The sequence below is a fragment of the Crinia signifera genome, chromosome 8 (assembly GCF_055691185.1).
Source record: "Crinia signifera chromosome 8, ASM5569118v1, whole genome shotgun sequence".
Taxonomy (NCBI): domain Eukaryota; kingdom Metazoa; phylum Chordata; class Amphibia; order Anura; family Myobatrachidae; genus Crinia; species Crinia signifera.
This window is the reverse complement of record NC_139224.1, coordinates 98,847,112-98,862,668: the sequence shown is the minus strand read 5'-3', so window position 1 is coordinate 98,862,668 and position 15,557 is coordinate 98,847,112. Positions and strand designations below refer to the sequence as shown.

Below are 15,557 nucleotides of genomic sequence, written 5' to 3'. Positions count from 1 at the left end.
GGATGGTGGAGGGAGGGGGTTTGCAGTGGCAAGAAAAATGAGTTCCACCACCTCTCCAGGACCACTTTAAGCCCTGCTCCCACCCACCTTTATGTTATATAAACAGCACATGCACAGTTTAACAAACCAATCATTTCAGCGACAGGGTCTGACATAACTGTGGCTAAAATTATTTGTTCATTTGGACCCCACAAAAAAAGCGGTGCAAGATGGAATTGTCCTTGGATTCTCCCACCCACCCTTATTTTGTATAAACAGAACATGCACAGTTAAACAAACCAATCATTTCAGTGACAGGTCTGCCACAATTGTGGCTGAAATTATATGGTTTGATTGGGCCCCCACAAAAAAAAGAAGCAATTAATCTATCCTTGCACAAACTGGCTCTACAGAGGTAAGATGTCATCATCATCCCCCGATTCCTCACCCCCATCAATGTGTACATCCTTGTCTTCACAGGCTAATAATTTGTCAGAGAACCGGACCCATTTGAACTTCCAGAGAATGTAGGGTACTTGTTTAGTTTCACGGTGGCAGCATCTCAGTCACAGCAGCGTCTGTGTCCCCTTGCGGAGCTCGCTTCGCTCGCCCACGCTACAGGCTCGCCACGCTATCTAAAATCAACTCCATGCCAATGTGGATAGTGGGGGTATGAAATATTCACGTTTGCCAACGTGGATAGTGGGGGTATGAACTATTCACGTTGGCATGGACTTTATTTTAGAAAGTTTGCCGAGCGCCGAACCCGGAAGTAGCCGGCGGTCATGCTGCCCCCGTGAAATTAAACAAGTATGGAATGTAGAGTTGAGGCTGGATGTACATGTCTGTCTTCATTATTGTGGTTCTGGGGGTGGCATGGGGTGGATGCTCTGTCTGCTGGATCAGTCCAGGGGTGCCCTATCTGCTATGTCTACCATGTCTACTGTATTGTATGTCCAGAGATGCCCTGTTTGCCCTATTAGTACAGAGGTGCTGCTAAGTCTGCTGTAACAGTCATGGGGTGCTTTGTGTTCATAGAAATGGAGGACAAACAATTGAAATATCAGGAACACTTAGACTAGTAGATCTGAAGCTGCTGCCACCAGTTATGACATTGATGATGCAAGTCCATCAATGTAGTCTGCTAAGGCTGATGCCCAATGGCATAGAGGGTGTATAAAATCCAAGAAACAAAAATTGACAATAATTAAAGTTAGCTGATGAGATACCTAAAATTGACAATATGCCATTCATGACCCGAAGTAACATAGTAGTAAAATAGTTGTTAAGGTTTAAAATAGATGTATGTCCATCAAGTTCAACCTTTTTAAAAGACCTGTTACAATATACTGTATGATTTAGATGTAGTAACCCCATTTGAACTTATTTATTTTGTTTCAACTTTGGGCTAGATTGTGATTATAGGTTATGTCCCTGAATGTTTTTGTTTTTCAATAGATGTTTGTCCAGCCTTATTTTAAATGTATTCATTGTGACTGCCCATACCACCTCTTCTGGAAGTGATTCCATACCTTTACTGCCCTGACCACAAAAAAAGCCTTTCCTTTAAGGGTACGGAATCTTCTCTTCTCCAGTCTGTGTGCATGCCCACGTCTCCTAGTCCCCAACCTCAAAGCAAAGGGGGTGTCTGATAGTTCATCATTATATTGCCTCTGATATATTTGTACATCTTTAGCATGTTTCCTCTTAGTGGCAAGGAAAGGCTGATGCAGCCCACACACGCACCGATTCCAGCGTGCGTTGTGGGCTTAACTAGCACACACAGCATTGCATCGTATGCCTTGTGCATACGATGTGCATGCGATGCTGTGCTAGAAAAAGCTAGTACAAAAAGTATGTGCAGCACATACTTTTTGTACTGTACGATGAGGTGCCGCGGGAGCGCACACCCCATCGTACAGCATCGCACCGCCGGCATCGGCGCGTGTGTGGGCTGCATGAGGCCTGTGTTCATGACTGGTGGTTCTGCATTTCATGAAAATTTAAGACCTCCTTCCTGTAGAGAAGTTAAAAGAAATCAAACTTGTTAAGGTACATGAACCGACTGTGCATTCCTGTAAGTGATCACAAATCCCAAGGAGAGTCCCACTGTGTCTGTGGTTGCGATGTATAGGCCTGACCTTACCAATACAGTACGGGAAGAGCAGGCTCCTTCCACCATTTGCTCTCCCTCTGCATCTGTTGGTAGGAGCAGCACCAGTCAACATGCTGGCATTGAGATTGAATATGTCACTGTAATACTTCTACAGTGACATCCTCAATCTCAATGTCAGAACACCAGGATGAGAAGTATATTGGTGTAGCTGGCACTAATGAGCATGTTGATTATGAGGATTCTGAAGTTGGGGATGTGGTTATGTCAATCCTTTCAAGCATTTATTGCAAAATTCTCAACTCCCAGCAGACCATGTTTTCATGATTTTAAGAATGCACAGGGGAGTTAATCCATTATTCTTGATACGTAAGTATCACACCTGTTTTCACAGACAGAAATCCTAGAAGCATAATTCTGTTGTTGGTACTTGAGTACTAGAAATCATTGCCACTGGCTTATGGCATTACTGTTATATGGGGAAAAAACAGATGCACTAGTTTACCCATAATATTTACAGTAGCAATCAAGTTATTTATGTTGCCTTGCCTTAGTATTAATTAATGTTTTGTATTTAGACAGCATTTTTATAGCTTTTTTATGTACAGTAACATATTTTCCAAACTGAATGGAACACTATGTAGTCGGATACTGACTTAATCCTTTGCTGAGCAAACTGCTCCCTATTATTTCCCTTTACAGTCACGCTAGCATACAAGTGATGACCACAGACCCACACCGATCACATTAACAAGCTCATTGACATGTTTGCAAATACCTAATGTGCAGAAATAGATCTAAGATAGCCAGAGCCGGCCTTAGGCATAGGCCAACTAGGCAATTGCCTAGGGCATTTGGAATGCCTAGGGCCTTCAGCAGCTTCTGCTGATTAAAATGATATGCAGCATGCCTATTTTGTGTGTGTGAGTGAGGCTGTTAGCGGCTGTGTGAGTCCTGTCTGCGGGTGGGTGGGTGGGTTGTGCAATAGTGTTCAGCATATGTGTAAGGGGCATTATGTGTGTCATGTATAAATGCATTAATAATGTGGGACATGTGTAAGGGCATAATGTGTGTGTGATGTGTATAAGGGCATTAATAATGTGTGACATATGTGTAAGGGCCATTATTTGTGTCATTATGTGTATGAAGGGCATTAATAAAGGTGGGCATAATGTGTAAGGGGCATTATGGTTATAAGGACATTAATAATGTGTGTCATGTGTAAGGGGCATTACTGTGTGGTATTATCAGGGGTGCCTAGAGAATGGGGTAGGGGGTACAAATTACCCAGGCCAAAGTCTGATGAAAGGGCCCAGTGGGGGCCCCGGGCCCCGTCCCCTTAAGTGACAGCAGCAGCTGCAGCTCTTCTCCTCTATCCAGCACACATTGTGTGCTGGGTTTCAGTGTGGCCATGGAGGTGCTTAAAATACAATATTTTCTCAGGATTTTTTTCGAAGGGTATAATGTGAATAATATGAGGAGTAATGTACATAAGGTAAAGTGGTACTACTGTGTGATGTAAAGTGAATAAGGGACACCATCGCATGATATAATGTGAATAAAGTTGCACTACTGTGTGGCATAATTTGAATTGGGGGTACTATTGTGTGGCTATGCCCCTTCCCAGCAAGAACACACCCCTGTTTGGGCTCCGCACCGAATGGGTGCGCTGTTTCTATTTAAAATATTGCGGGTAGGAGCACCAAAATGATGACTGCAATGATGAGGGTTGATGGTGCTGGGAAAGGGGAGCAGGGTCAGAGACGGAACTAGTGGCGGTGCTAGGGGGCAACAGTCAAAATCTTGCCTAGGGCATAATTTAGGCTAGGGCCGGCTCTGAAGATAGCACTTAAGTGCAGAAATCACCCAGTTTGGCCACTGATGAGCAACAGGGCCAGTCTGAAAGAGCCTACATTTACTGTTTAAAATGAATTAAGTACATTTATAATGCAAGTTTAGGTAACACTTCGCAATGGTTCATTATAGAATTGATTATGCAGATTTCCTTAAATGTTTTTTTTTCTTGACTGACAGCTGTGCACTGACAATTAATGTCACACCTAAAATGTACAATGTAAGGAATAATGCTGTGTGTGAGCATATGATAGAATCACTTATTAAAGTGGTTGTTTCATTTTAGCGGATCCCTTTTTATTTAGTACTCCATGTTGCAGATTTCTAGTGTCTCCCCTACCTCAGCAGAGTTGCCTAAAAACGAAGCTTTGCCAGAAGCACTGCCTTCAGCAGTAGGGATGGCCATTGGTGCATTGATGGTGATTCTGCAACCAGCCATCAATAGTATTAAACTATTTGGTGGATACCCATAGATAATTTAAGCCAGTGATTTTCAACCTTTTTACCTTGCGGCACATTAAATAAGATTTGAAAATTGCCAAGGCACACCATGAGATCCCCACAGGGTAAAACACATTGGCCCGCACAGGAACAAAAACAAACCTCTTGGCCCCCATATAAAAAACAATCACACTGGTCCCCACAGGTAACAAAATAAAATAAAGTGTCCCTCTTCATTAAAAGAAGAGACCAGTAAATAACATTTGACCTGGTGGTGGCTGTAAACTGGTTTGGACATCTCTAGATCTGGGGCACACTTGAGAACAGCTCAAAGCACACTAGTGTGCCACGGCACAGTGGTTGAAAAACACTGGTATAAGCTATTGAAGGTCATCCATTATTTTTGACTGAATGGCCCATGGGCCTATCAGAACTTGGGGGTGTGGCTTCCGAGTGTCGAGGGGGGGGGGGCTATGCTCCATGTCCCAGCACCTTGAAAAATATAGGAAACCATCAATTTAGGGAAACAATCTGGTTCTCCTACATCGATGGCAAAAGTATTCAACATCACCATAGACCATTGATGATTTCAAATCATCGATGGTCAATGGCCATCCCTATTTAGCAGTAGGCAGCAGAGAGGTATTTTCAATGCTGGTAGTGTGAACCTGCCAAAACCATTCAAGGAGATATGCATCAAGCCTAAGAGAATGGTGCAGGCAGGTGTGTAGCCAAAACATTGAAGGGGCCCCTGGCTTATTGCTTCTAGAGAGACATCCCTCTGCTGCAGTTCATTTTATGCTCCATAATAGTGCCCTAGTTCATTTTCTAAAACTTAGTAGTGCCTTAGTTAATAGCATGCCCCATAGTAGTTTCCTAGTTTATTTTACAAACCCTATAGTGCTTTAGTTCATATTATGTCACATTGTAGAGAAGCCAGTACACATTATGTGACACACGCATACATAGGGGGTATTCATCCCGGAAAATAATTTAGACAATCGAGTAGGTTGAAGTTGCATTTGACCCATTTAATGTCATGTCTGTATATCGCCAAAAATGGCCAATGATCAGGGCCAACTTAGGAGCATTGTAGGCCCCGGGCAAAGCAATGCATTTTTTGGCCACTCCACAACCATTCACGGGAAAATATGTAAACAAAAAAAATTCATAACATGCCCCTTCTGTGGTCCTGTGCCATCTCTTCACTTGCTTCCATACAGTGAATGGCTGTCAGCACTCTGATTGGTGGATAGCTTCAGCCATCCACCAATCAGCATGCTGACAGCTGTTCAATGTCTAAATGCAGGCTGTAAAGCAGGAAGAGAATGCTGACTGGTCGCACTGCTTGTGTGTGATTCACAATCAGAGTGACCAGGCAGTGATCTCTTCTTCCTCCCAAGAAGCTCAGGAGGCAGATGCTCACAACCCAATCTGCCCCAACTTAAAATACCCTAGAATATGGGGCCCGTAGGCAGCTGTCCATTGAGCCCATACTTTAAGATGGAGAGAAAAAAGTTGGGGGTCAGTTACCGAGGTAACTGTAGGGGCGCCTGTATGAGTGGCTTTCGCTAGCAGCTGTCACAAAAAGGGGGTGTCAATCCCTATAGAAAATGCTCTGTGCAGTGAAACGCATTGGTCCAGGCTCCCAACTGCCCACTACAAAACGCTGCCCTCCACTGCCACCTACCACCACTAAGAACCGTTTGGAGATTTCTACTTATTCACCATCATCGGCCCTACCGACCTGGAGTGAGGCACTCACCTCTTGAAGGCAAGCCGCCTATCTAACACCCACCCAGGGTCTTACAGCGGACACTCAACCACTATTTCTTATCCAAGTTGGGAGGATCGCTACCCTCTACTACAATTGGAAGAAAAACCACATTTGAGTACCGCCGTGGCCAGTTTTTCAACAATCCATCTGCTCCCAAATTTAAACGGTTATCCATTGGACTGTGGACTCAAACCAGGTGATATCACTTTAACAAGTGGACGCAGCTATTTTCATACATCCTTGCCATTCCCCCTTCCCCTTCTTTTACATTGTGTAACTTATTATTGTATACCTCGCATTTTATATGTTTATTATAGCATGCTATTTGTTTAATTAAAATATTATTTTTTAATTCCTCACTCTGTCATCAATGAGCGCAGTCTACCATCTTCTTCTTGCATACTTTAAGATGGGCCTGTTGCCGATAAACATATACCACATAGCAATAAGCAAGTCCAGGGACATAATTAGATATATTGTAGGCAATAGTTTGTCAGGACACCTATGTACTACCTACTGATGAAATGTATATGCTGAAAAAAAAAGAATATATATATATATATATATATATATATATATATAACACATGTAACTTTAACATAGAAAGGTGGGCCCCTCTCTGCTCTGGGCCCCATATCAGCTGTAATCCCAGCACATGTGAGAGATAACATACTAAACAATCAGCTCCTAACTGCCATGTTACAGGCTGTTTGAAAAATGACAAGAGCTGGTTGGTTGCTACTTTATTGCACTCCCAGCCTAGTAAATAGATCGCCAAAGTAGAAGTTGCCTAAAGCAACCCATCAGCTGCTGTCATTACAATGAATGTGCTAGAAAGGCATGATACAAATACCCCTCTATTCTCATCCCCATAAGTCTGTAAGATGACTGGGGACTGTTTAGTGAATGCTGCCTCTAATTGGCATTTCCAGTGCCTGTATCATTGGTCTTCTCCTGTAAAACATGATGATTTGGCAGATTAGTTGAGGTAGCCATAGGTGCTCTACATGGGAGGGCTTTACTAAAAAGTGAAAATAAGTTTTCACTGTTACCAGGCACCTACACAGCTCATTTGGTTTATTGTACACAGTCTGGATGTATCAATGTGCAATTGTGTGTTTGTGTACTTAGAAGTTAGATTATCACTTGTGCTAACACTTGGGATTGTTTTTAGTCAGAGTCATTCTATTATACTTGAAATGTTAAGCACTGATATTTATCTCACAAACTCAACCTAGAGTATTCTGATACGTTTCAGATAAGCATTGCTTGTGATAATGTTTTCCTAATCAGGACTAGTGCAGACTGGCCTGTTCTGTTGCAGTAAAATGCATACCATATAGTGAGCACAGATCCTCAAATGGCACCAATTAGTACCATTGGCACGTCAGAGACTTTCTGCCAGGGACTTTGCCAGGGGGGTACCTGCATACTGACACTGGCATTTCATGTAGCTTCTGTGTGTGTGACTCAACCAAAGCTCTGATACGAATAACCAGCATCAGCTGCTGCCCCTGGGATGCAGCATCTACCAGACTGCAGGGGGAGCTGGCCAGCACCTATCATCATACATGTGAAGGTCAGGTGTATTAAAGATATGTGCTGGCACAGGGCAGTCTTAAGAGCAGTGTGGGCCCTAGGCAAAGCAATGCACTGGGGCCCCTACTTAAGTAAAAAAAAAAAATCACAGTTTCCTGCGGTGCCTCTCCTCCTACTATCTGCCACCCAGCAATTAGCATGCTTAAAGCCATTAATTGTTTGGCTGCAGGCTTGCAGAGAATGTTTTACAGCAGCTCTGATTTTGTGTAACTCACAACCAAAGCAGCCTGGGAGCAATCCTGACTAGCCTCACAAGAACTTTGGAGGCACCAGCACACCTCTACTCGGAGGCCCCTAGAATTGTGGAGGCCTAGAGCAGCTGTCCAGTAAGCCCATGCGTTGAGATGGCGCTGTGCTAGATGCCTTACCTGGAGACAGCAGCCCATCTGTTGTCAATAAGCCCACCCCCCTGTCTCCCATTGGCTAGTTTAACCAGATTGGTTTTACCTTGACTGACACAAACATCATGCACATTGGGAAATCTGAGGTTTTTACAGTTTATATTTTGGTGTTGGCATTCTGAATATCAGCATTCTTAATGTCAACATTTTGAACATATACCCTTTTAAACAAGTATGACAAGTTATAACAAACAAAGCTGGAAGGGGCAGAGGGGATACATGTGAAGGCTTGGAGGGCCTCATGCTACACTGCGGCCACCTGTTGCCCATCACTGCTCAAGATAGTCAGAATGAAACCAAATGCAACTGGCAAAATGAAAAGCAACAAAGACCAATGACCTCACCAATGCTTGTGTTCGGTCATATGTGAACACAGTATAATAAGTGCTGACATAGTACTACTGTAATACAGACAATAAGAACAGCACTTGAACACCCTGGTATATCAATATGGCTGTGTGGCCATATTGAGCACAGTCCCAGGCACTTGGTGAATGGAATGGAATTATCTGTCCACCTCTGTGGAATAGGGAATGACTAACAGAAACTAAGAACAGCTTGATATTCAGAATAAGACAAATTGTAACATAACCTTGATGAGTTTTGAAAAATAGATACAAACAATGAAAATAGTATACTTACCTTAGATTTCATGTAGCTGCTTAGTCGCCGGTGCACACTGTTAGATATTATGTTTCTGATACTGGTGATAGCCTGAGAAGTATTATACTGCACTATACAGTTTGTGACTAATAATGTATTTTGTTCCATGTATATTTAAATAATTTTGCTTTATGGGTTGATTGTACTCTCATGTGCTGTCAAAGTGCTAGATTTTTGCTGAAGTTCCTATGCGCTTTATTCATGCCCGATCGCTGGGCTGCAAATTTGCAGCCTGGTGGTACGCAGTGTGCATGCACGGGGACCCCCTGCGATTGAAGCCATCGCTGGCCGTACACAAGGTGATTGACAGCTGGCAGCCGTTTCTGGGTGGCCCGGAAAGGCAGGTGGTGCCCGGCCATTGGGAGGGAGGGCCACTGACATCAGCAGCACCCTCCATCTCCCCACGGCCAGGGCCGCCAAGAGGTATGCCGGGCCCCCATTAAATTTAGAGGGTGTGGCCTAATCACGGGAGGTGTGACCACCTCCAGCAATTATGCCAGGCCCCCAAAATGTTTAGGAGCGGCTGAGAAAACACTCTACAATTGAGTGGGAAGTGTTATTGTTATTGTCAACAGTGCTGTTCTTATTGTCTGTATTACAGTAGTACTATGTCAGCACTTATTATACTGTGTTCACATATGACCGAACACAAGCATTGGTGAGGTCATTGGTCTTTCTTGCTTTTCATTTTGCCAGTTGCATTTGGTTTCATTCTGACTATCTTGAGCAGTGATGGGCAACAGGTGGCCGCAGTGTAGCATGAGGCCCTCCAAGCCTTCACATGTATCCCCTCTGCCCCTTCCAGCTTTGTTTGTTATAACTTGTCATACTTGTTTAAAAGGGTATATGTTCAAAATGTTGACATTAAGAATGCTGATATTCAGAATGCCAACACCAAAATATAAACTGTAAAAACCTCAGATTTCCCAATGTGCATGATGTTTGCATCGCATGCATCGCATGTCACTATAATATTTTAATATTATACATCTGATCGCATCGCATGCATCGCATGTCACTATATTGAATGCGATGTGATGCAGTACGATCCACATCGTGGGCGCCGTGATAATACACAAGTACCGATATATCCAGTTATTTTAAAGCAGCAATTATTTACACTTCAAAGTCAAACTGGTTTTGAAGTGTAAATGATTGCCCCTTTAAAAAAACTGGAGATTCCTTACCAAATCTCTCACTTTCTGAATCTCTCATCCTATTAAATTTCACCCAAGCAGTCCAGTAATTCTTTGTCAATTAATTTTTCCCAGGTAGCCATTGCCCATTTTAAAACCAACCACTACATTACCTTTCAGAATGTATACTCAAATCTAATAATAGATCCTTCACAATAATTAATAAGTGACATATGGAAGTGGAATCACAGTCAACAATACAATCAGCATAGTCCTGTTTGAGGAGTAGAGACATTTTGGAGACACCCCAAACCCTTCAACTAACTATCCATTTTGATTTTGCATCTTAACTGTATGGTATTTCTCTGAAATGAGTGGAGCATTAATATATACATGTGGGAAACGAAATCTCTACTAACATGTCACTATTGTTGTAATTCTCTTAGCACTCACACTACTTTGGCCCAGTACAACAATATATCTGCCACCACCAATTAGTCCTTATTCACATGTATGGGGAAAAAAGCACTGTACGCTCTTGTGGCAAGAAAACTATGACAAATAAACACATTACACATGAACCAAACCTGCCCATTAGCTCAGGCACTTAATATCAGGATATGTTTCTGCAAAACTACATCATGTTTCTTTTTTATCAATTCCAGAACATGTACTGTAAATGTATGTATAATATTAAAACAAGTCACGGGAGGTGTAATTGACCTAGTAGCCTATGCTTCTGTTATGATGCCTGGAGGCCCATAAATGGTCCCCCCTGATTAAAATACCTATGTGGGTCATTTTATTTGGTCCCTCTATCTTACATCAATGATTAATCACACAGCGGCAGGGACAACTATTTTGTGAAGTCCCACCATGTAAAGTCAACAAGATATACTGTATATGTCCTCATAAAGTCACCTCTAATCCAATTGTGTAACACTATCTATTGAAAATTACCATGGATAGTTATTGATTCAAACCCAACATCCCCAAACTCCTCATCATGGTAAATCTTGCTGCCCCAAAAGCAATGGTTGTAATGTACGGGAAGGAAAACCAGCAGACTAAGAATATAAGGAAGGTCTTAATGTCTTCACCATGGTTTAATGTTGTGAACCTCACAATGATATGAAACACTGCAGTATGTATAATGGGTGCAAGGTGTGCAGTGCACACAGGCCTCTGGGTCCAGGGGGTCCACACACTAGACACTGCACCCATTTAATCATACTCACCTCTTCATCAGTCCCACCTGGCAGCATAGCAGCAAGAATCAATGGGGAAATGGCCACCACAGCCATGTTCCGGTAGTTTGCACATGCGAAGAGAAGTGTCCTCGAGAATATGGCGTGGACACCATTTTCCTGGAGACCTGTGTATTAGCAGTAGACCCTGGTGCAGTGGAGTGGACACCATTTTCCTGGAGACCTGTGTATTGGCAGTAGACTCTGGCGCAATGCCAGGGTCTCCTGGACAGCCAGAGGAGAGGTCGCCCAATTAGAACCTGGTTGCTGTGAACAACTTTTTCCTTTTTTCCACTTCTCCTCTTTAGAACGATTGATACAGTAAAGCCCCGTACACACGGGGCAACGGGGAAACCAGTGTTAAGCGATATGATTAATCACGGATTGCTTGGCACACATCACTGCACACCCGTGATGTGTTCTGGGCGATCCATGTGGAACAGCATTTTGCCTATGCTAATCCTAATCTGCGATTATAACAGGAAAGAGAGTGCATGCACTATCCTTCCCTGTGGGTGGTGGTGACGTGTGGGACAGTGCATCGCCATCGCTGGTAGGGGGGGGGGCACACACACGGAGCAATCTGTGCTCCATTTCTAAGTGATATGGTTAGATCGCTTAAGGTGCCAATACACAGTGCGATTATTGCATGTGTTTTGGTCTAGATCGCATTGCATGTGATTTGCATGCGATTTGCATGCTATTTGCTTGCAATTTGCTTGTAATGTAATGCGATCGGGACCTAGTTCAAACAGTATGTGCATGTATGTGTACATTTTGATCTGTGCGATGGGATGTGCGTGGGAGCGCGCATCGCATAGCACCATGTATGGGCTCCTTTAGAAATGGAGCTGAAATCGCCCTGTGTGTATGCCCCTTTAGTCCACCCAGGATCTTTGTTGATGATTATCTTATAAATATTGTATATTCCAGCTCATAATGGAAATGTCAGATAGGGGACACAAAAAATGCTTTCCTACTTGCTTTCCTACTGCCTGTTGCTAGTATACATTTTTATTCTCTGTCCATAATATGTCCATATGTGTAATGGTATCATTAGATGTGAAAGGAACATCAGAACACTGCTTTACTTGTTTAGAAATACTTATTTGTGGTTTTCTAGAAAAACAAGATATGTAAATAAAATAGTTTAATCTGCTTTAAAACAACTATTTACAGTTAAATATTCCCTTTCAGATGTTCCACATAAATCTGTTACATTGTTCATAAAAATGTCATCTTAGATCATTACTGTGTCCAATAGTAAAGTAGATTATACTAAACGACTGTTGCAGCCTGCAGCAACAAATGCACAGTGTTAATGGTAAATACCTTCAGTTACTACAAGTCTGCTCATATCATCTAGAACCCTTACCTCTGTCACACTCATCACTTATATAGTACACTACTTGTAAATTATAGGACCCCTATGTATATTGTAATTATACACAGTCCATCCCAGACTATTAAATCACACACACAACTATTTACAATCTATTTTTTATTTTCTTAAAGCTACAATTGAATATATATATATATATATATATATATATATATATATATATATATATATATATATATATATATATATATATATATCCTCTGCTCCATGTGACTGTAAGAACTGGTATGTGTCTTATATCCTGTGCATAACAGTTGTGTGTGTGTGTGTGTGTGTGTGTGTGTGTTACACAAGCTACAGTAATGTACTGTATAGTGTGCCCGCTATTGTCAATGGTATTATTTTAACAAGCACAAGCCTTTCACCTTTACTTTAGTCGTTCTTCATATCCACAATGCAGTCGCCAAAACGTAGAGCTGTTACAATTCATGGAGTTTATCATTACATCGTATGTATTGTAATTAACAAATTGTGGGCTCAACCTTAACAAATATTTATTAACACACAATAGCAACACGAGCTAAAACTTTCAACATAGAAAAGGGATCGATCTGTTTGATTTGATACAGCATTTCAGTGAATAGCATACAAATGATATGCATTGGATCGTGTGTATATAAGGGAGATTACTGCATTATTTACTAATAATTATATTGAATTTAAAAATGTGTATGTGCTTTGGGACAATTATGTATTTTGTTATGTGTGTGTATGTATGTATATATATATATATATATATATATATATATACATACATATATATATACTTATGTGCGTGTAGATGTACATTTGTGCGTATGTGTACTCTATATTTTTCCATTCTTATTATAATACTTTTTCAGAGTGTACATACTATAAATCTGTCCATAGTGCAGTAAAACAAAAATCTTTATGATATGTGTCAACGTTTGCAGTGGACAAAATGTCATTTGGAATTCTTTAAGTATAGTAAAGTGGGTTTGGCCGCCAGTTTAATGCCTGTAAACCCGAAGACTGAAGCACTTTGCAATGTCGCGTGAAATCAGCAGAAGTTTCTCCTGGGATTTTTAAATAAACCTGCAATGATTTATTTACCATATGAACGACCTAAATATACACAATGACAGGCAGCTCACCTGCAAACATTCAGAAGATAAATCTCTGTTGCATAGAATTATTAATTGTGGGTTCTAGCTTTAAGAACAAATGGAAGATTATATAATGCATGTCATTGTTTTATACTGTCGTGAATGCATCTGATATTTGTAAAACACTTTTTTTATTATTCTGTTCTAACGAAATGTATTTTTATGGGCAATAAAAATGGGACAATTCTAGATAAAATCTTATAGAGTTTCACCACAAGACATTGGTCATCAGAAAATAAAAATAAAAAAACTATCGTAAAAACTAAACTGGCCGACTCTAGAGCAAAGTCAATTTCAGGGGATTTGGAAACGAAATCTCGTTAGATTAGTGCTACAAAAACACTTTTATAAAACTTGGAACGTTTGAACAACACAATAGGACGAGTTAATGTGTTCTTCTTAATTAGGGTATTGTGGAATACTCTGCTGATTAGAGGCTAATTAAGTGCCTTTAAACAAACAGACAAGTCACAATACCACTTGAGCTGCCCCATCATAAAATCTAACATATATATATATATATATATATATATATATATATATATATATATACATATATATAGCATTCGGGATTTCATTCATATATTTGGCTGCAGAATTTAAATAGACCAACAAGTTTATTCAGTGGTATACAAAATCGATGATTGATATGGACTTATAAATAACCTACTACTGCCAGTAAAATGTTCGCCTACTGTTTGCATTGCTGTCTTACAACACCGCCTTCAGTAAATACATTTTGCGCTGATACTTTCTGGGTTGCGGGATATTTGAAGGAGAATATCATATTTTGTGCTTAAAAAAGAGTAAGTAGCTTTTCTTTTTTTTTCTTTTTTTCTATTGGAATGCTCCTGAAAATAAAATACCTGTTTGCACAACCTCTTGACTCCAGCAGTTACATGGCGATAAGGTTAATTTTTAATTAAACTGTGATGTTACATTGTGTAAAGAGAGCTTATTTGCACAGAGGGGATAAAAACTTTGCAAAACTTCTGACTTCCACTCTTCAGCATGTACATGATAATAATATTATATTATGTAGGCTATAACACTCCCCGCATAGGTATCATTTATGTATTGAACTACTGCTTATTTATCGTCAAATACATGAATATGAAATCAATATACTGGACATAAGTAAAAATTGTGAAAATCCACATTTTTTAAACAAAATGATCTTCTTTAAATGTAACATAAGCAATTGTGATGTTTAACATGTTTCAATTTGTGTATTTAAAAAAAAAAGGTAAACAAAATTGAAAATATAAGTATGGCTGAGAGGAGGGATGCTATTGGTTGATCGCTATTTAGGGTACATAAGGAAGCGTTATATACTGTAGAACGGTGTTGCAGGTCGTCTACTGATCGTTCATGTCAATATACTCTTTTATGTCTCTTATATACAGAAAGAAACCATAGCTTTTAGTGGGCATGTTTTAACGTGATCTCATAATTAGAAATGACAAACACCACTTTAATTGCTTGGTTTATTTACAATTGAGAACATGTCCTGGTTATGACCTACCTGAGTTATCCGAAATAATTAATTGTGATAGTGTAGTAGTGATGTCATAAATGTGCAAGCTACATGAATATATTACAAGCTAAATGAATAAATCTGCTTGCAGTATATACACCGCTGTCCTATGTAATAGAAGGGAGCTATAGGAGAGGGGTGGGCTGATTTTTACTGATATTGATGACAGTAGCTACAGTATATATGATCTACAGTGCACAGAATGAAAGTTCTGAGCTGTGTCTATGAGCCCATAGCCTGGGTGCTTGGAAGTGGGATGAGGAACCTGCCCCATTGGCTGC

At 40.7% G+C, this 15,557-nt stretch overlaps 1 protein-coding gene across 1 annotated transcript in view; it reads left to right on the top strand.

The window, feature by feature from the left end:
* Nucleotides 1-15,557, top strand: part of NR5A2 (nuclear receptor subfamily 5 group A member 2) — a 124,780-nt gene that overhangs the window by 17,749 nt on the left and 91,474 nt on the right. The window lies entirely within an intron of this gene.